Here is a 14785-nt window from a genome sequence, read left to right as displayed (position 1 = left end):
AGTGTTAGCCACAGAGGAAAGTTTTCAACAGTCAAAGAAGGAAAGAGGCGATGGAAACCTAGGAAGGCAGTGAAGACTACTTACATAGACTACCTATGCCAACCTCCAGGAAGGCTGGCTCCTAGACAGGTCAGGTCACCTTCAGATCAGAGCTTAAGGCTAATTTCATATCAATAAAGCTCACCTTTTACAGTGGCTGAAAGGGCAATCTGTGCGTTGCCAGGAATAGGTTAATGAGTGTCATTTGTTTTCTTTATAACTCACCCTGCAAAGGGGCACTGACTCTATGATCCCCAGAAGCAAAGGCACCCTTCCATCAATAGGCTAATAACAACGGGCTGGGTATGTGAGATTTTTTTTTTCCCAGTTAACAAGTAATACCTTAATTACTAGTCATCCATGCCTATTAATCAATTAAATCATAATTGCACTGCCAACATCAGCAAGCCAAGCCCAAGCAGCACTTTCACAATGGACTATTCCTGATCAAGACACAAAGCCCACAAACACCTTTCATAAATCATGCCATTGGAGTAGAACCTTATAGGGCCATGATTTGGTTTCCTAATGGTTGAATGGTCACACCAGCTATGATGAAGTCCTTGTGTTTTCACCAGGACCCTGTGTAGGGGAAGGCTGAAGACTCAAAATGGGCGAAGAACATCCTTGTGGATTGTGCCCCTTCTGGGCCTTCCTCATGCTGCAGTTCAGAAAGAAGCTCCTGGAACCGAGTCATCTCTGCAGTCCGAGTCTTAAGCTGAAGCATACGTTTGAAAAGTATGTGATGGTTGCATTAGGCCTATGCTGCAGCTCTACAAGACATGACAGGTTGTCTGCAGGGTATCCCTGTGATCACCATTGTCGCCATCACCACTACCACTACCATCATTACCTCATCACTACCATCAACCTTAGCATCGTTACCTCATCGCTAACCACCATCACCATCTCTACTCCATTATTACCACCATCGTCTTCATCACCAACATCACTGTCCTCTGAGAGGTACCACAGGGAAGAGTTAGCGCCCCAGTAGCTTAGCTCAGTTGGTCAGTCATCGATGGCACATGTCAGGAGCTCAGCATTCCAGCTCCTCCTTCCCCTCAACAAGGATGCCAACTACTCCAACAGGGATAGAGGCTCCTCCCTAGACAATCAAGGAGCCTATTTGGGGCAGAGCAGAAATGATTTATGAACCAACTCTATTAGTCAGCCTTTTGAGTCACTGCAACCAAACACCCAAGGGGGAAAGAAAGTTAAAGACATAAATGTTTATTGTATCTCATAGTTTTAGTCTATTACAACCGGGAGGGGTCAGAGGAGGAGAGCTCATATCATGGTGGACGAGAAACAGAGAAAAAGAAATACAGGAAATAAGCAGGACAGATGTAACCCCTGAGGATAAGCTCCTAGTGACCTACTTCTTCCAACCATACCCCACCTCTGACCTTTCACCACCTCCCAATAATGCCATCATATTCATCATGTTATGAGTCCATCAGGAAGTTAATCAACTCGTTAGATCAGACTAGACACGATCGACTACTCATCTCTGGAAACATCATCACAGACACACCCAGAGGTGTGCTTTACTAGTTCATTAATCCAGTCTAGCTAACCATCACACCAATTATTTACTCTTGATTTAACTTGTCCTTAGGCACAGCATATATTTATAGAGCTTGGCTCTTCTTCAGAGAAGAGCCTTGTGAGAAACCATTCCTCTGGCTCAGCTTGAATTGAAACCCCTCCTGCCCCATAGGGATGGGCAGAACTGGAGAGCAACTGCCCCTGGGTAAACTATGGTGGCTCAATACCTTTCCCTTCTCCCAATTCACCACCAGCTGTACACACATCAAGGGTGGCACAGAGCCTTACAGGCTAGTGAGCACTACACCAGAATAGAAACCACCTCCCCCTGAGCATGTACAGCACAATTCACAAGGGTGTGTGCTGGAGAACCAAGCTCAAAGCACATGCAAGATGCTCAAGGAGAGAACACTGTGGAAGGAGATGGAGATCCATATAACCCTGCAAGAATTCCTAAGTCTTGAGTCTCCATCATTTATCTGGTCAACAAATGGTATTGAACATTATCCACATGTCAATCGAAGAAATCAGTGAGTGACCTCAAGGAGCTCATGGAGCAGAGCTGAGGTCAGGAAGGGTGTTATGTGTCACTATTCCTTGGAATCCATGGACAAACTTCTACTCACCCCAAACAGAGAAATAATAATATACCTAAATAACAATTCCAACAAAATACAACTTGGTGAATCAATGAGAGCCTGTAAGAGCTGGAACTGAGCTGGGATTGCTCCAACCTAGGCAGGGAAAGGGCGCCAAGAGTGGCAATGTGTGTCCATTTCCATGAGGTAAAAAAACAGAGAAGGAAAGGGATGGATGTGGGAATGGAAACCTGGACAGAAGAAAAAATCTGGCATCCCTTTACCTAGATCCCAGCCAGGCTGTGGGAAGGAACTCCTTGGGAGTGATGTTGCTATCTGAGACCAATGTGTACCAATCAGGCTTCTTCAGAGGAACAAACCAATAAAATGAATGCACATGAAAATGGGACTTTATTCAATTAGCTTGCACGATAAAGGCTAGATGTTCCAACAGTGGCTGTCTTCACACTGTAGAAAGTGAGGATGCCGGGCCTGCTCAGTCCATGAAGTCACATGCCTCACCCATCCCAACCTGGTGCCAAAGGCAAGGAGGATTCTTGGATAGTCATGGCTCTTCAGCCCAGGCTAAATGTCCAAAGAAACCGGGTTCTGATGTCAAGGAAGGATGATGGCAACAGACCCAGCGACAGCAGCACTGGCAGAGACTCGCCAGAAAGAGACAAAGACTAGAAGGCAAAAAAAACAAAAGTTTTTCACTTCTAGCAAAGTGCCATGCAAATTTAGGGTGGGGCTTCCCACTTTAATTAATCCCTTGATTAATCCTAATCAAGAAAATCCCTTATAGGCAGGCCTTGAGGCTTACCTGATCTAGATAATGTCGCACTTCTGTACCTAGAGGTTCGACTCAAGGGTGGTTCGAGATCAGCAGTTCCCAACCTGTGGGTCTCGGCCCCATTGGGGATCGAACAATCCTTTCACAGGGGTGGAATATCAGATGTCCTGCACGCCAGATATTGACATTACTATTTTTAACAGTAGCAAAATTACAGTTATGAAGTAGCAACTGAAATATTTTTATGGTTGGGGGTCACCACAACGTAAGGAACTTTATTAAAGATTCCCAGAATTAGGAAGGGTGAGAACCACTGCTCTAGATCCTGCAGATCTAGTTGAGACTAACCGCATGCATGCACCATTTAAGGATGGCTTGTGGTTGCTATGATGTAGTGCCCCGATCTAGTCATATGTACCCCACCAGCTTTAATATGGCTTTTCTTTCACCCTGATTTCCCTACAGGTGACAGGAAGTTCACTGTTTGTTAAGTACCTGCTGGGTGGCAGACAAGGAGCCAGGACTCTGTCTCCAGTGTATAATCATTTCTATCATCATATACAGTCCCCTGATCTTTGAAAATCAGTAAACAGGCTCAGAGAAGAGTCCTTTCAGAAGGAGAGGGAAGCAGAGCGGCAATAACCTCATTGGTCGATTGCAGACACAAGAGCCGTTTGGCCTCTACCCCTCCCCACACACACACACACACCCCAACTGTCACTTTCACTTAGACAGTGGGGAATTCCCACACAGAGGAAAGAAATACAAGGCAAGAGCTGGAGATGCAGCTCCAATGGTAGAGTACCTACCGAGCATCCACAGCTCTGCACAAGCTGAGCATAGCTGCACACACATCTCATCCTGGCACTTCAGAAGTGAAGCCATGAACCTCCGGAGTTCAGCTACATAGTGAGTTTGAAGTCTACCTGGGCTACCTAAGACCCTGTCTCAAAGAAGAAAAGGTACATGAGAAATTGAAACCATAAAAGTAAAAATACAACGTGTGCTTACCGTTTAACTCTAAGCCCTTGAGCAGGAATCAAGTGGCTGCAGCAGCTTCCCGGTAGGGTTTTGTGTGACTATGGAGGAAGGGAGGACAAAGACTCCAAGAGAGTCTGGCTTAGATTTGTGGCTCCTTCCCACCAGCAAACCCAGAGTCAAGATGAAGAGCCAAGGGTCATGGCTGTGTTAAGCATGAAAGCGGACCAGATCCCAGGAAGTCCCACTTCCCATCCTCCTGCCTCCGAACACAGAGATGTGAAAATTTTAAGATTATTTTATTGACTTATTTTGAGGAGTAGGGGTACATGATATGCCCTGTGTGTGTGGGAATTGAAGGATGACTCTTCCGAAGGAGCTAGCATCTCTCCTTCTGCCGTGTTAGTGAGGCAGGCCTCTCTTTACTTCTGCCTCTGCACTGCATATCCATGAAATTTCTGATACCATCCCTCCCTATGAGGCTGGGCTGACATGATGCCAAACACCGGTTCCGGGTTCTAAGATAGAATTCCAGTCTTTGGAGTTGTGCACTGAGTACTTTGCATCTGCTGAGCTATGTCAGCCTGCCCAGCAGCGTTGACTTTGAAAGCTCCTTACCATCTTCCTGGCCTCCTCCTGCAGTCCTTGTTGTCCTCAGCATGCTGCCTCCTACCTAACTTGCATTCTTCACACTGCACTCCAGCATCCCTCCCCCACCCCTCATCCTCTAGAAAATAATTTTCCAAGGATTTGCTTAGTGGAAACATCCAGATCCCTGGGAATTGGCTCCCTTGCTTGAAAAAAAAGGAATGATTTCCTCCTCTTAGGCTGCTGGGAGAGGCTGGCACCTGAGTTGTGGTAACTTCAAAGGCTGCACACATTTCAGCTCCAGAGACCAGAAATGGCTGGGGGGCTCCTCCCGCTGCCTCTGGCTGGACTCATACCAGTTCTATGGCCACCTGCAGGAAGGACTCTGTGCACATGTTTTAATAAGCCTAAATGTCTGAGTTCACAGCTGTCCACCTTAGTTGTATCTGGGGATAGGCATGGATGTCTAAAAGGTATAGTGCTTTCAGCATGCTTAAGATCTTCTGGGGCCCAGAAGTTGCTTGTCAGCAAGCTGGGTGACCTGAGACTCCTGCCCTGAATCTGTACAGTGGAAGATAGATAGATAGATAGATAGATAGATAGATAGATAGATAGATAATAGATACATAGATAGATACATAGATAATAGATAGATAGATATAGATAGATAATAAATACATAGATAGATACATAGATAATAGATAGATAGATAGATAGATAATAGATACATAGATAGGTACATAGATAATAGATAGATAGATAGATAGTAGATACATAGATAGATACATAGATAATAGATAGATAATAGATACATAGATAATAGATAGATAATAGATACATAGATAGATACATAGATAATAGATAGATAATAGATAGATAGATAATAGATAACAGATAGATAGATAATAGATACATAGATAGATAGATAGATAGATAGATAGATAGATAGATAGATAAACAGATACATACATACATAGGTACATAGATAGATAGAGATAGATAGATAGATAGATAGATAGATAGATAGATAGATAGATGCAGAGTGCCATATTCATACATGTGACATATACACAAATAAATAAAGATATAAAAGAAAGAAAGAGCCTTGGGAGACCCAGGCAGGGGAGGAAATCTACATTTGGAGAAGGCCTTGGGTTCCCGGCATCAGTGGGTAGTAAATATTTATGATTGAGTTAGAAGTCACCCCAAAAGCAGCCTCTCCTAGAGCCACAGCACTCTCCGGTCACAGGCTCTGCCAGCCTTTCTCAGAGAAGCTTTATGTTCACATTTGAAACATTCTACGTAGATTCTCTCCTTCCTTAAAAAGAAGGGGCTAGCCTTGAAGGCAGCTGTTTTCTATATGCAGCTGGATCCTGCCACACAACTGTTTCACCTTTAGCAACTTTGTCAAGCTTAATTTGAGAGTAATCGGACTGCAGGTGTCAGGTAGGAATGGGACGCTTCCAAGGACCAAGATCCCCCACAGAAGGGTCAGTTCAAGTATCCAGGATGGAAGGGAAGCATTGGTCAGAACGCAGGAAGCCAGAGGACCGACCACAGCCTAGCTAGCTGCACCAAGTTCACCCCCACCAGTCGACTGACCGTGGACTCCAGGAGATAATGCCTATGGGCAGAGGGAATGGGGTTTCCATTGCCAGGTCCCCAGTAACATAAAATCTCACAAACAACCTCCGTAAATCACGCCGTGACAGCTACCGGGCTTGTCCAACGTTAAACATAAGGGACTCTTCTTTTAAGTGGGGCTGCAGTCGCGGGCGGCACCATCTCCAGGCCTCAAACATCTGTAGTTCATCTTATCGTTTGAAGAAATATATGAGTTTCACTGTCTTTTTTTTTTTCTTTTAAGCCTTTTGCAGCTTCTGCTCCTTGACTTGTTTGAACACCATCTGCTATGTATAAAATTGGGGGGTGGGGGTACAGTGTAGAAAAGGAACATTTGTGAGATCTGTGGGATGGAGAGAAAAAGCAAAGAGTTCTGTAGGCATCAGAGGCCATCCACTTTCCTCTCTCAGCACCAGCCTCTCGTGGGTGTCGAACTTGGGGTGCTACCTCTGCTTAGGCTAAAACCCCCTCTGGGTTTTAAGGAGTTTGCTTATTTTATTTATTAGTGTGTGTGTGTGTGCTGTATCTACATGGAGTATGTATATGTGGTTCCTGTGTGTGCAGGTATATGAATGCAGAGGCCGGAAAGGATAACTACAGATCCTGTTCCGTGCCCCTGAACCACAATATCTCACAGATCCAGGAGCTAAGCTGGCAGCTGGCCCCAGCGGCCCTCAGGTCTCCATCCAGCACAAAGCCGAGGTTACAGGCACCTACAAAGCCTCACTCGGCTCTTTACATCCATGCTGGGGATCTGAACGCAGATCCTCACTCTCACACAGCAAGTGGTCTTAACGCTGAGCTGAGCCACATCTGAAGTCCCCTCATTCTGGATTGGTCTGGTGCTGGTTAATTCCTTACTAATCAGCTCTGCAGAAACTGTGGTGACAGTGAAAGTCCGGCACAGGTGATTCTCAGGGTCCTTAAAGACATGGAAACCCACCACGGGATTGACAAAGCCAGTCCAAAATGTCTAGAGGTGGGAAGAAAGGTAAACGGTGGCCCTTGGAACTAGCAGTAGAGAGGGATGGCACTCACATAATGGAAAGGCTAGCAGAGGGAGCGTATGTCATAGCATAAAGTCACCACAGGGTGGTACAAACTACAGTGCACATTCTCCCTTGGGCTGGTGTCTCAGAGAAGCTGAGGGACAGAGCGCAAGGCAACTCGCTGGAAACAAGGGCAGCAGGGGGTCCTCCTGGCTCCTTCTTCGAAAGCAGAGGTGTCTGAACTGAAGCAAGCAGTCTCCAGGCGCCAGATGTTTAAACACTTGACCCCTAAATTAATCACCACCTCTTTGTGCCCTAGGCCATGCCTGGTCCAGTTGCCTCAGCCCTAACATGGTCCAGGCAACACACATAGCTCAAATTCCAGGGACCCCCATTCTATTAGCCAGGAAATTAATTTAAATGATGGTTTTTTAATGGCCAGAGTGTTCTTATGGATGAACTAAGCCAACAGTGAGAACAGAGATTTTACACTAACTCTGGAAGATTTTTTGCTACAAGCAGCTGTTGATCAAGAATTGTTCATAGAAGTCAAAGCCCCCCCCCGACAATTTTAGCATTCCCACCAAGGGAAAATCCTTAATAAACCCGATTAAGGAGTTGGGAAGCTGACTTAATCAGTAAAGTTCTTGTCAAGCACACACGAAGACTTGCGTTGTACACACAGAACTTGTGTATAAAAACTGGACATGGTTCCATATGCTTCTAATCTCAGCACACAGGAGATGAAGGCAGCTGAATCCCTGGGGGGCTTTCTGGCCAGTCAGCCTAGTTTACCTGATGAACTGCAGGCCAGTGTTATACTCCTGTCTTAAAAAAAAAAAAAATACAAAAAAGGTAGACTGCTCCTGAAGAATTAACACCCAAAGTTGCCATCTTCCCTTCATGCAGATGCACACATCCTCACACATGCACTTATGAGCACACACACACACCACCACGCCCCCACCACCACCACCACTAATAACAAGAGTAAGGGTATAGGCCAGTGGTAAAATACATACATGAGATGGGTAAGAGTTTACCCATTGCAAAAATATTTTAACTGATTAGTAAACCTTGAAACTCTCATTATCTCGAGCGATATTGATTTTATTATCACAATTGACAAGATGGTGTGACTTTCTAACTTAGTTTTTGGTGAGTTCTCTTCTGTTATTTCTTCTACTAAACTGCTGGATAGACCTGCCGTAAAGGCTCAGGTATGTTTTGAGACACATTTCTTAGTTTTTAATATATATGTACATATATATATATGTACATATATATTAAATAATATGTGGATGTACATGTAAGTGAGTGTAGATACCTTCAGAGACCAAAAGAAGTTACCAGGTCATCTGGAGCTGGTGTTACAAGCAGTTGCAAGCCATCTAGTACGGGTCCCGGGAACTGCTGAACTATCTCACCAGCCCCCATGAGCTACAGTTGTTAAAACATTTCTAATCCTGTGTCTATGAAATGATATCTGAAGATACCAATAGAACTTGTGGGTTTGGCTGGTTGGCTCGGTTTGGAGATTGGAGCTCTGACCCGGGACCCAGTGCATGCTAAGCAGTTGCTCTATCACTGAACTGCACACCAACACGCTGCTTCTTATGGCAGACTGATTCCTCAGGGTTCCAGCTGTTTGGGGCAACCCACTTGAGTCTGAGTCAAGCATGAGGCTTTGCCTACCATGGGGAAGCAAAGAGGAGCTACCCTGATTCCCTTTGATATTAGCAGAGAGCTGCCTGTGTCTCCCTGTCATCTGTCCCCACATCCTTCCCATCAAATTAGCCAAGTAAAGTGCAGCGATATTTTGGGCAACATTACAAATTTAACCAAGCATGCTCGTGCCAGCGCTATATTTTGATGAGATAAAAGAAATTTTACCCCTGAAGGAAACAGGAGAGGACCGTTAATCACGCCGTGTGTGTGTGTGTGTGTGTGTGTGTGTGTGTGTGTGTGTGTGTGTGTGCTCATGCACTCACATGCATGTAAACTTGGAGGCTAGAGGTCAACTGCAGATGTCCTTCCCCTGCATCTATCCATCTTGCTTTCTGAGACATGATCTCTCTTCTCACTGTCTTGGAACTTCTCATTTGGGCTACACTGGCAGCCATTCTCCAGGGAATCCACCTCTTCAAACACTGGAATCACAAGCCTGCTACCCCACTCCTCGCTGTTGGTTTGCTCTCTTGTTTATTTGTCATGTAGGTCCTGAGGAATGAACTCAGCTCCTCACACTTGCACAGCAAGCACTGATGGACTGAGCCATTTCCCCAGCTCTCAGACACTCCTAAAGGCTGAGAAAATAAGCCGGGTGTGTGGGTAAAGGCACACACCTTTAATCTCAGCACTGGGAAGACAGAGGCAGTGAGATCTCTGTGAGTTCAAGGTCAGCCTGCACGACATAGCAAGAAAACCAGAGAACTGAAATTACAGTTTTTAAGTCCGTTTTTTAGCCCGCAGAGCAGGGGCAGAGGCTGGTCATGGTGAGTCCACAGGAGCATAGCTCTCTCCTGAGCTGCCCACCAACTGTTTCCTCTGAGACAGTGGTCAGGATCTGCCTGTGAGTTTTAAGGCACAGGCTCCACATTTGTGCCTCCACACCACCTCTCTGACACTTGGAGATAACTGAAGATCAAACACCTCCTGCTTGAGGAACTGTGCAACAAGCCTCAAAAGGAGTTCTGGATACTGTTTAAAAAGGCATCTGTCCCATTGAACTGAGTACAGGGTACCCAATGAAGGAGTTAGAGAAAGGACCAAAGGATCTGAAGGGTTTGCAGCCCCTTAGGATGAACAACAATATGAACTAACTAGTACCCTCAAAGCTCCCAGGGACTCAACCACCAACCAAGGACTGCACATGGAGGGGTCTGATTGTTTTGGCAGCATGTGTATAGTAGAGGATTGCAAAGTCGATCATCAATGGGAGGAGAGGCCCTTGGTCCTGTGAAGGTTCTGTGCCCCAGTGTAGGGGAATGCCAGGGCCAATAAATGGGAGAGGGCGGGGTGGCAGGCATGGGGAGGGGGGAGGCAACAGGGATTTGTTCTTGTTGTTTTTGTTTGTTTGTTTGTTTGTTTTTTGGAGGGGAAACTGGGAAAGGAGAAATCATATGACATGTAAATAAAGAAAATATCTAATAATAAAAATAATAATAATTAACAAAAAAAGGCATCTGTCTTGAAGCAACTTCAGTATCTCAATTACCTGTTTACAAGTCCTGCTGGATGGGTTTTGAGGAACTTGGGCTATTTTAAGGAACTCGGTTTTTTACATCCATTTATTTTGTTTACGTGTGTGTGTGTGTGTGTGTGTGTGAGAGAGAGAGAGAGAGAGAAAGAGAGAGAGAGAGAGAGAGAGAGAGAGAGAGAGAGTATGCAGACCAGGGGCCTATGCCGCATCTTCTTTTATCTCTCTCCTCCACCTGTTGGGCAGGGGATGGGATGGAGGCAGGGTTTCTCTCACTGAAGCTGAAGCTCATCCAGATACACTAGCTGGCTAACACGGACCAGCATCTTCCCGCCTCTGCCTCCCCAGCTCCAGTCTTTGCAGGCACATTATGCCTGGATTTCTTAGTGTGCATGCTGGGGGAATCTGAACTCGGGGCCTCACGCTAGTGAGCAAGCACTGTGTTAAGCGAACCATCTCCTGAGCCCTATATTCATTTATTTCAATCATTAAAATCTCCCAGCTTTGCCTTGGTTTTATTCCTCTGCCTGAGCTGAGCAGACCTGTCCGAACCTCCTAACACTTTACTATCTTCTTTAGATCAAGCACAGGCCAGATGCTTGGGTTAAGTCAAGATTCCTGGGTGAAGAGAGAGCAGAGGTCCCTGGGCCAGACTCCCTCTGATCTCATAGCTCACCAGACTGTCAGCTTCTTACAACAGCAGTGCTGGATGCTTGCTGGGTCTTTGGAGGGAGTCTGAGACTGTGGGTGAAAAGCGGAGACGGAGACCACCCATTAGAAGCCCATTCTCACCCAGCCTGATGCAGACTAATGTTATTCTTGGGTCACGTAACTTCACTCTCAGGGAAAAATCAAGAATGGTGTTAAGTCGTAAATCACTCCACTCTGGAATGGATTGGAGCCAGAACGATCAGTGTGAGCATTCCTGCCTTGCTTGACCATGGTAAAGAGATTACGGTATGTAAGATTCGGCTAAACATAGCTTGTTTCGATTTCCTACTGTCCTGGTTGCCCGTCTCGCCGTGAAAGGTTAAGACCTAGGAGGGGGGAAGTCATCCTCACTATGGATTGATTCTCGCCCCAGGACATCCTAGTCAGAGTTCATCCTTATAAGGCCATTGCAGGAGACTTGCGGGGGCCCATCAGAGAGAGATTCATAAAGCTGGCTTTTGGTTGCCTTCCATTGGCCCATCGTCTCACAAATCAGCAAAAACAGAAGGTACCAAACAACAGACGCTTGCCTATGAGGTCCCAGCTTGACAAGCTCTGCTCACTCCTGCACCATGCACCGGTTCACAAGATGGACACTGACTTCCCTTTTCCCTGATGTTAACTGAGTCCCCAGTTATAATGGAATGATCTTAGCAGGTCTCCTTGCCCTGAGGTAAAGTTTCCTGATATCCATGTGGAAGCTTCTCCAGAGTTTTAGTTTCTTGAGATTCACTCCTACAGTCCAAATATTCATGATTAAAAAGAGAAAACAGTGTGTGAGAAGGAGAGATGGTTCAATGAGTAAAGATGGCTGCCTCCAAGTCCAACTGCAAGTTAGATTTCAAGACTTGCATGAGGAAAAAAGAGAATTATCTCCTGCAAGATGTCCCCTGCCTTCCACTCATATGCATACACAATCTCTCTGACCCCAATACACACGTACTCACACAAAACAAAAGTACAATAAGTTCTTTCTTTAGAGGGTTATCCTGCTTCCTGGATAAGTGGGTGAAAACACCTACCTCCAAACCTGGTCACATGTGTTTGATCCCTAGACACAATGGGCACAAGGGGAGAACTCAGTCCTCCTGGTTGCCCTCTGGCCTCCACATGCATATTGTGGCCCAGGGGTAAACAAAAGCGATAGATAGATAGGTATATAGATAGATAGATAGATAGATAGATAGATAGATAGATAGATAGATAGAAATGTAGTTTAAAAAACATTAAAAATACTGTATATATTGTGGCCCAGGGGTACACAAATGCAATAGATAGATAGACGATAGACAGGCAGACAGACAGACAGACAGATAGATAGATAAATGTAGTTAAAAAACATTAAAAATCCTGGGATGCTGGGATAGCACAGTCATAAAAAGAAAACAGCCGGGCTGTGGTGGTGCACACCTTTAATCCCAGCACTTGGGAGGCAGAGGCAGGCAGATTTCTGAGTTCGAGGCCAGTCTGGTCTACAGAGTGAGTTCCAGGACAGCCAGAGCTATACAGAGAAACACTGTTTCGAAAAAACAAACAAACAAAAAAGAAAGAAAACAAATGAACAAACAAATAAACAAAAAACAGGTGTAGTATGTGCTTGTTCGCTCAGCATTACAGAGGCAGAGACAAACAGATCCCTGGAACCCACTGGCCACCCAGCCTAGCCTGCTTGGCCAGTTTCAAAACAGTGAGAGACCCTGTCTCGAAAAATGATGTCCAAGGTTGTCCCCTGACAACCACTTGTGCACGTGCACACAAACACACACACACACACACATACATCTGAACATGAACACACAGGCACATATGCACATACCTAGACACAAGTACAAACACCTACATTTGTGTTGTCCATTTGATGACATACATCCCACAGACTATGGAAGGCAGTTGACCTGGAGAAACACACAGGATCAACTCCATTGTCATCAAGCATAGGCAGTCCTTTTGCTTTTTGGAATATAAGCCTGAAGCACACCAAATAAAGGGCTTCCCTGAACAGACACAATAGATGGTGGATTAACCAGGGAGCAAGACTGCTAAGGTACCCCGTCAGACAGTCCTAGGCTCTTAGAGAGAAGGCAGATACCACAGTCAATGTGAGCAAAGACATCAGCAAATGACAAGTCCCAGCTCCAGGCCAGGCCATCCATTTGTCTTACTGTGTGAGGTAGAACCAGGAGGTAACCTTGACTAGAATTCATCTTGGTTGTTTATCATGGGAAATTACAACTGCAGTGGAGGCTGCAATTTTCATATGGCTATTGCTGGGAGAAGGAGATTTCACAGCAGGAAGCAGATGTCTCAAGAGATGAGTCCCTGATGCTCAGAGGACCTCATTATGTGTTTTCAAGTTCAAGAAGCAAACCATGGACTGGGAATATGGCTCAAATGCTAGACTTCTTGCTTAACATGCACAAAGCCCTAGGTTCAATCCCCAGCACTGCACAAAGCCAGGTACGCTGGTACATGCCTACAACCCCAGCACGTGGGAAGTAGAGGGAGAAGAAATAGAAGTTCAAGGTCATCCAGGGCAACATGGTGACTTCCAGGTCAGTCTGGACTATAGGACACTTTGTTTCCAAAAACAAGGAAGGAAGCAAGGAAGCAAGGAAAGAAGGAGGGAGGGAGAGAAGGAGGGAGGGAAGGAGAGAAGGAGGGAGAGAAGGAGGGAGGGAAGGAGGGAGAGAGGGAGGGAGGGAAGGAGGGAAGGAGGGAGGGAGGAAGGGAAAGAGGGAGGGAAACAGAGACAATCACTTTTCACTTTTTCTCCACAATAAGTAAGTATTTAGCCAATTTCTCCTCTCAAAGATGAACCCCTACTTAATATTCCTTTCTTGTAAAAATGCAGAAGCACTTGAACTGCAAGGTTTACTAAGAGCTGTGGAATTGTTATTAAAAATTATTCTCCATAAAAAACAGCAGATCTGGATCAAGATGAGTCCCCTGAAAGTGCCATTTATACCATTGTAGAAATCTAGACATAAATATATTTGTACATATTAGTGCAATTTTTGCATTCATCTCATTTTCCTTTTTGCTCGTTTTGATTTGTTGTGAGCCAGGGTCTCATGTAACCCAGGCTAGCCAGCCTCATATTCTTTATGTAGCCAAGAATGATCTTGGACTTCTGATCTTCATGCCTCTGCCTCCTAAATGCTGGGAATACAGGCAGGCCTGCGTTACCAGGCCACTTTTATGTGGTGCTGAGATTGGAACCCAGGGCTGCAGGCATGTTAGGTAAGCACTCTACCAACCGAGCCACATCCACAGGCCCAGACATTTCATTTCCCTGCTCTGTTCATACTGTCATGGATACAGAACTGGCTCAGTGAATAGAACAGTAATTGTGTTTGCAGCCTTGTGTACTTTCTGGAATCTGTGACGAGAATAAACGTACTCGAACACGACCCCTCTAGAAAAGTACCTCCCAGGACCCATCTACAAGGTCAGGCATGGTGATGCACACTTGTCATCCTGAGATGGGAAGGCAGAGACGTGTGGGCTCCTGGACAGCCAGCCTAGCCTACGCTGTGAGTCCCAAGCTAGTGGAAGATCCTGTTCAAAAAGCAAGATGGACAACTCCTAAAGACCGACACCCAAAGCTGTTCACTTATCTCAACATGCATTCTGACATTTTGCATATTCTCTCTCACTGTCTCTCTGTGTCTCTCTGTCTCCTTTCTGTCTCTTCTGTCTGTCTCTTCTGTCTGTCTGTCTCCCTCCCTCCCTCCCT

At 45.5% G+C, this 14785-nt stretch overlaps 1 long non-coding RNA gene across 2 annotated transcripts in view; it reads right to left on the bottom strand.

Annotated features, from left to right (window-relative positions):
* Positions 1-2560: 2560 nt before the first annotated feature.
* The window catches only part of LOC116097994, an 18714-nt gene continuing 6489 nt past the window's right edge, over positions 2561-14785 (bottom strand). For both annotated transcript variants that reach the window (XR_004121651.1, XR_004121649.1), the window contains 3 exons: positions 3771-3904; positions 2992-3128; positions 2561-2854 (listed from right to left, as the gene is read on the bottom strand). This is a non-coding gene — a long non-coding RNA (uncharacterized LOC116097994). The remainder of the gene's footprint in view (positions 2855-2991; positions 3129-3770; positions 3905-14785) is intronic.

This window comes from Mastomys coucha, unplaced genomic scaffold (genome assembly GCF_008632895.1).
Source record: "Mastomys coucha isolate ucsf_1 unplaced genomic scaffold, UCSF_Mcou_1 pScaffold1, whole genome shotgun sequence".
Lineage (NCBI taxonomy): Eukaryota > Metazoa > Chordata > Mammalia > Rodentia > Muridae > Mastomys > Mastomys coucha.
This window is presented reverse-complemented; position numbering and strand designations above follow the sequence as displayed.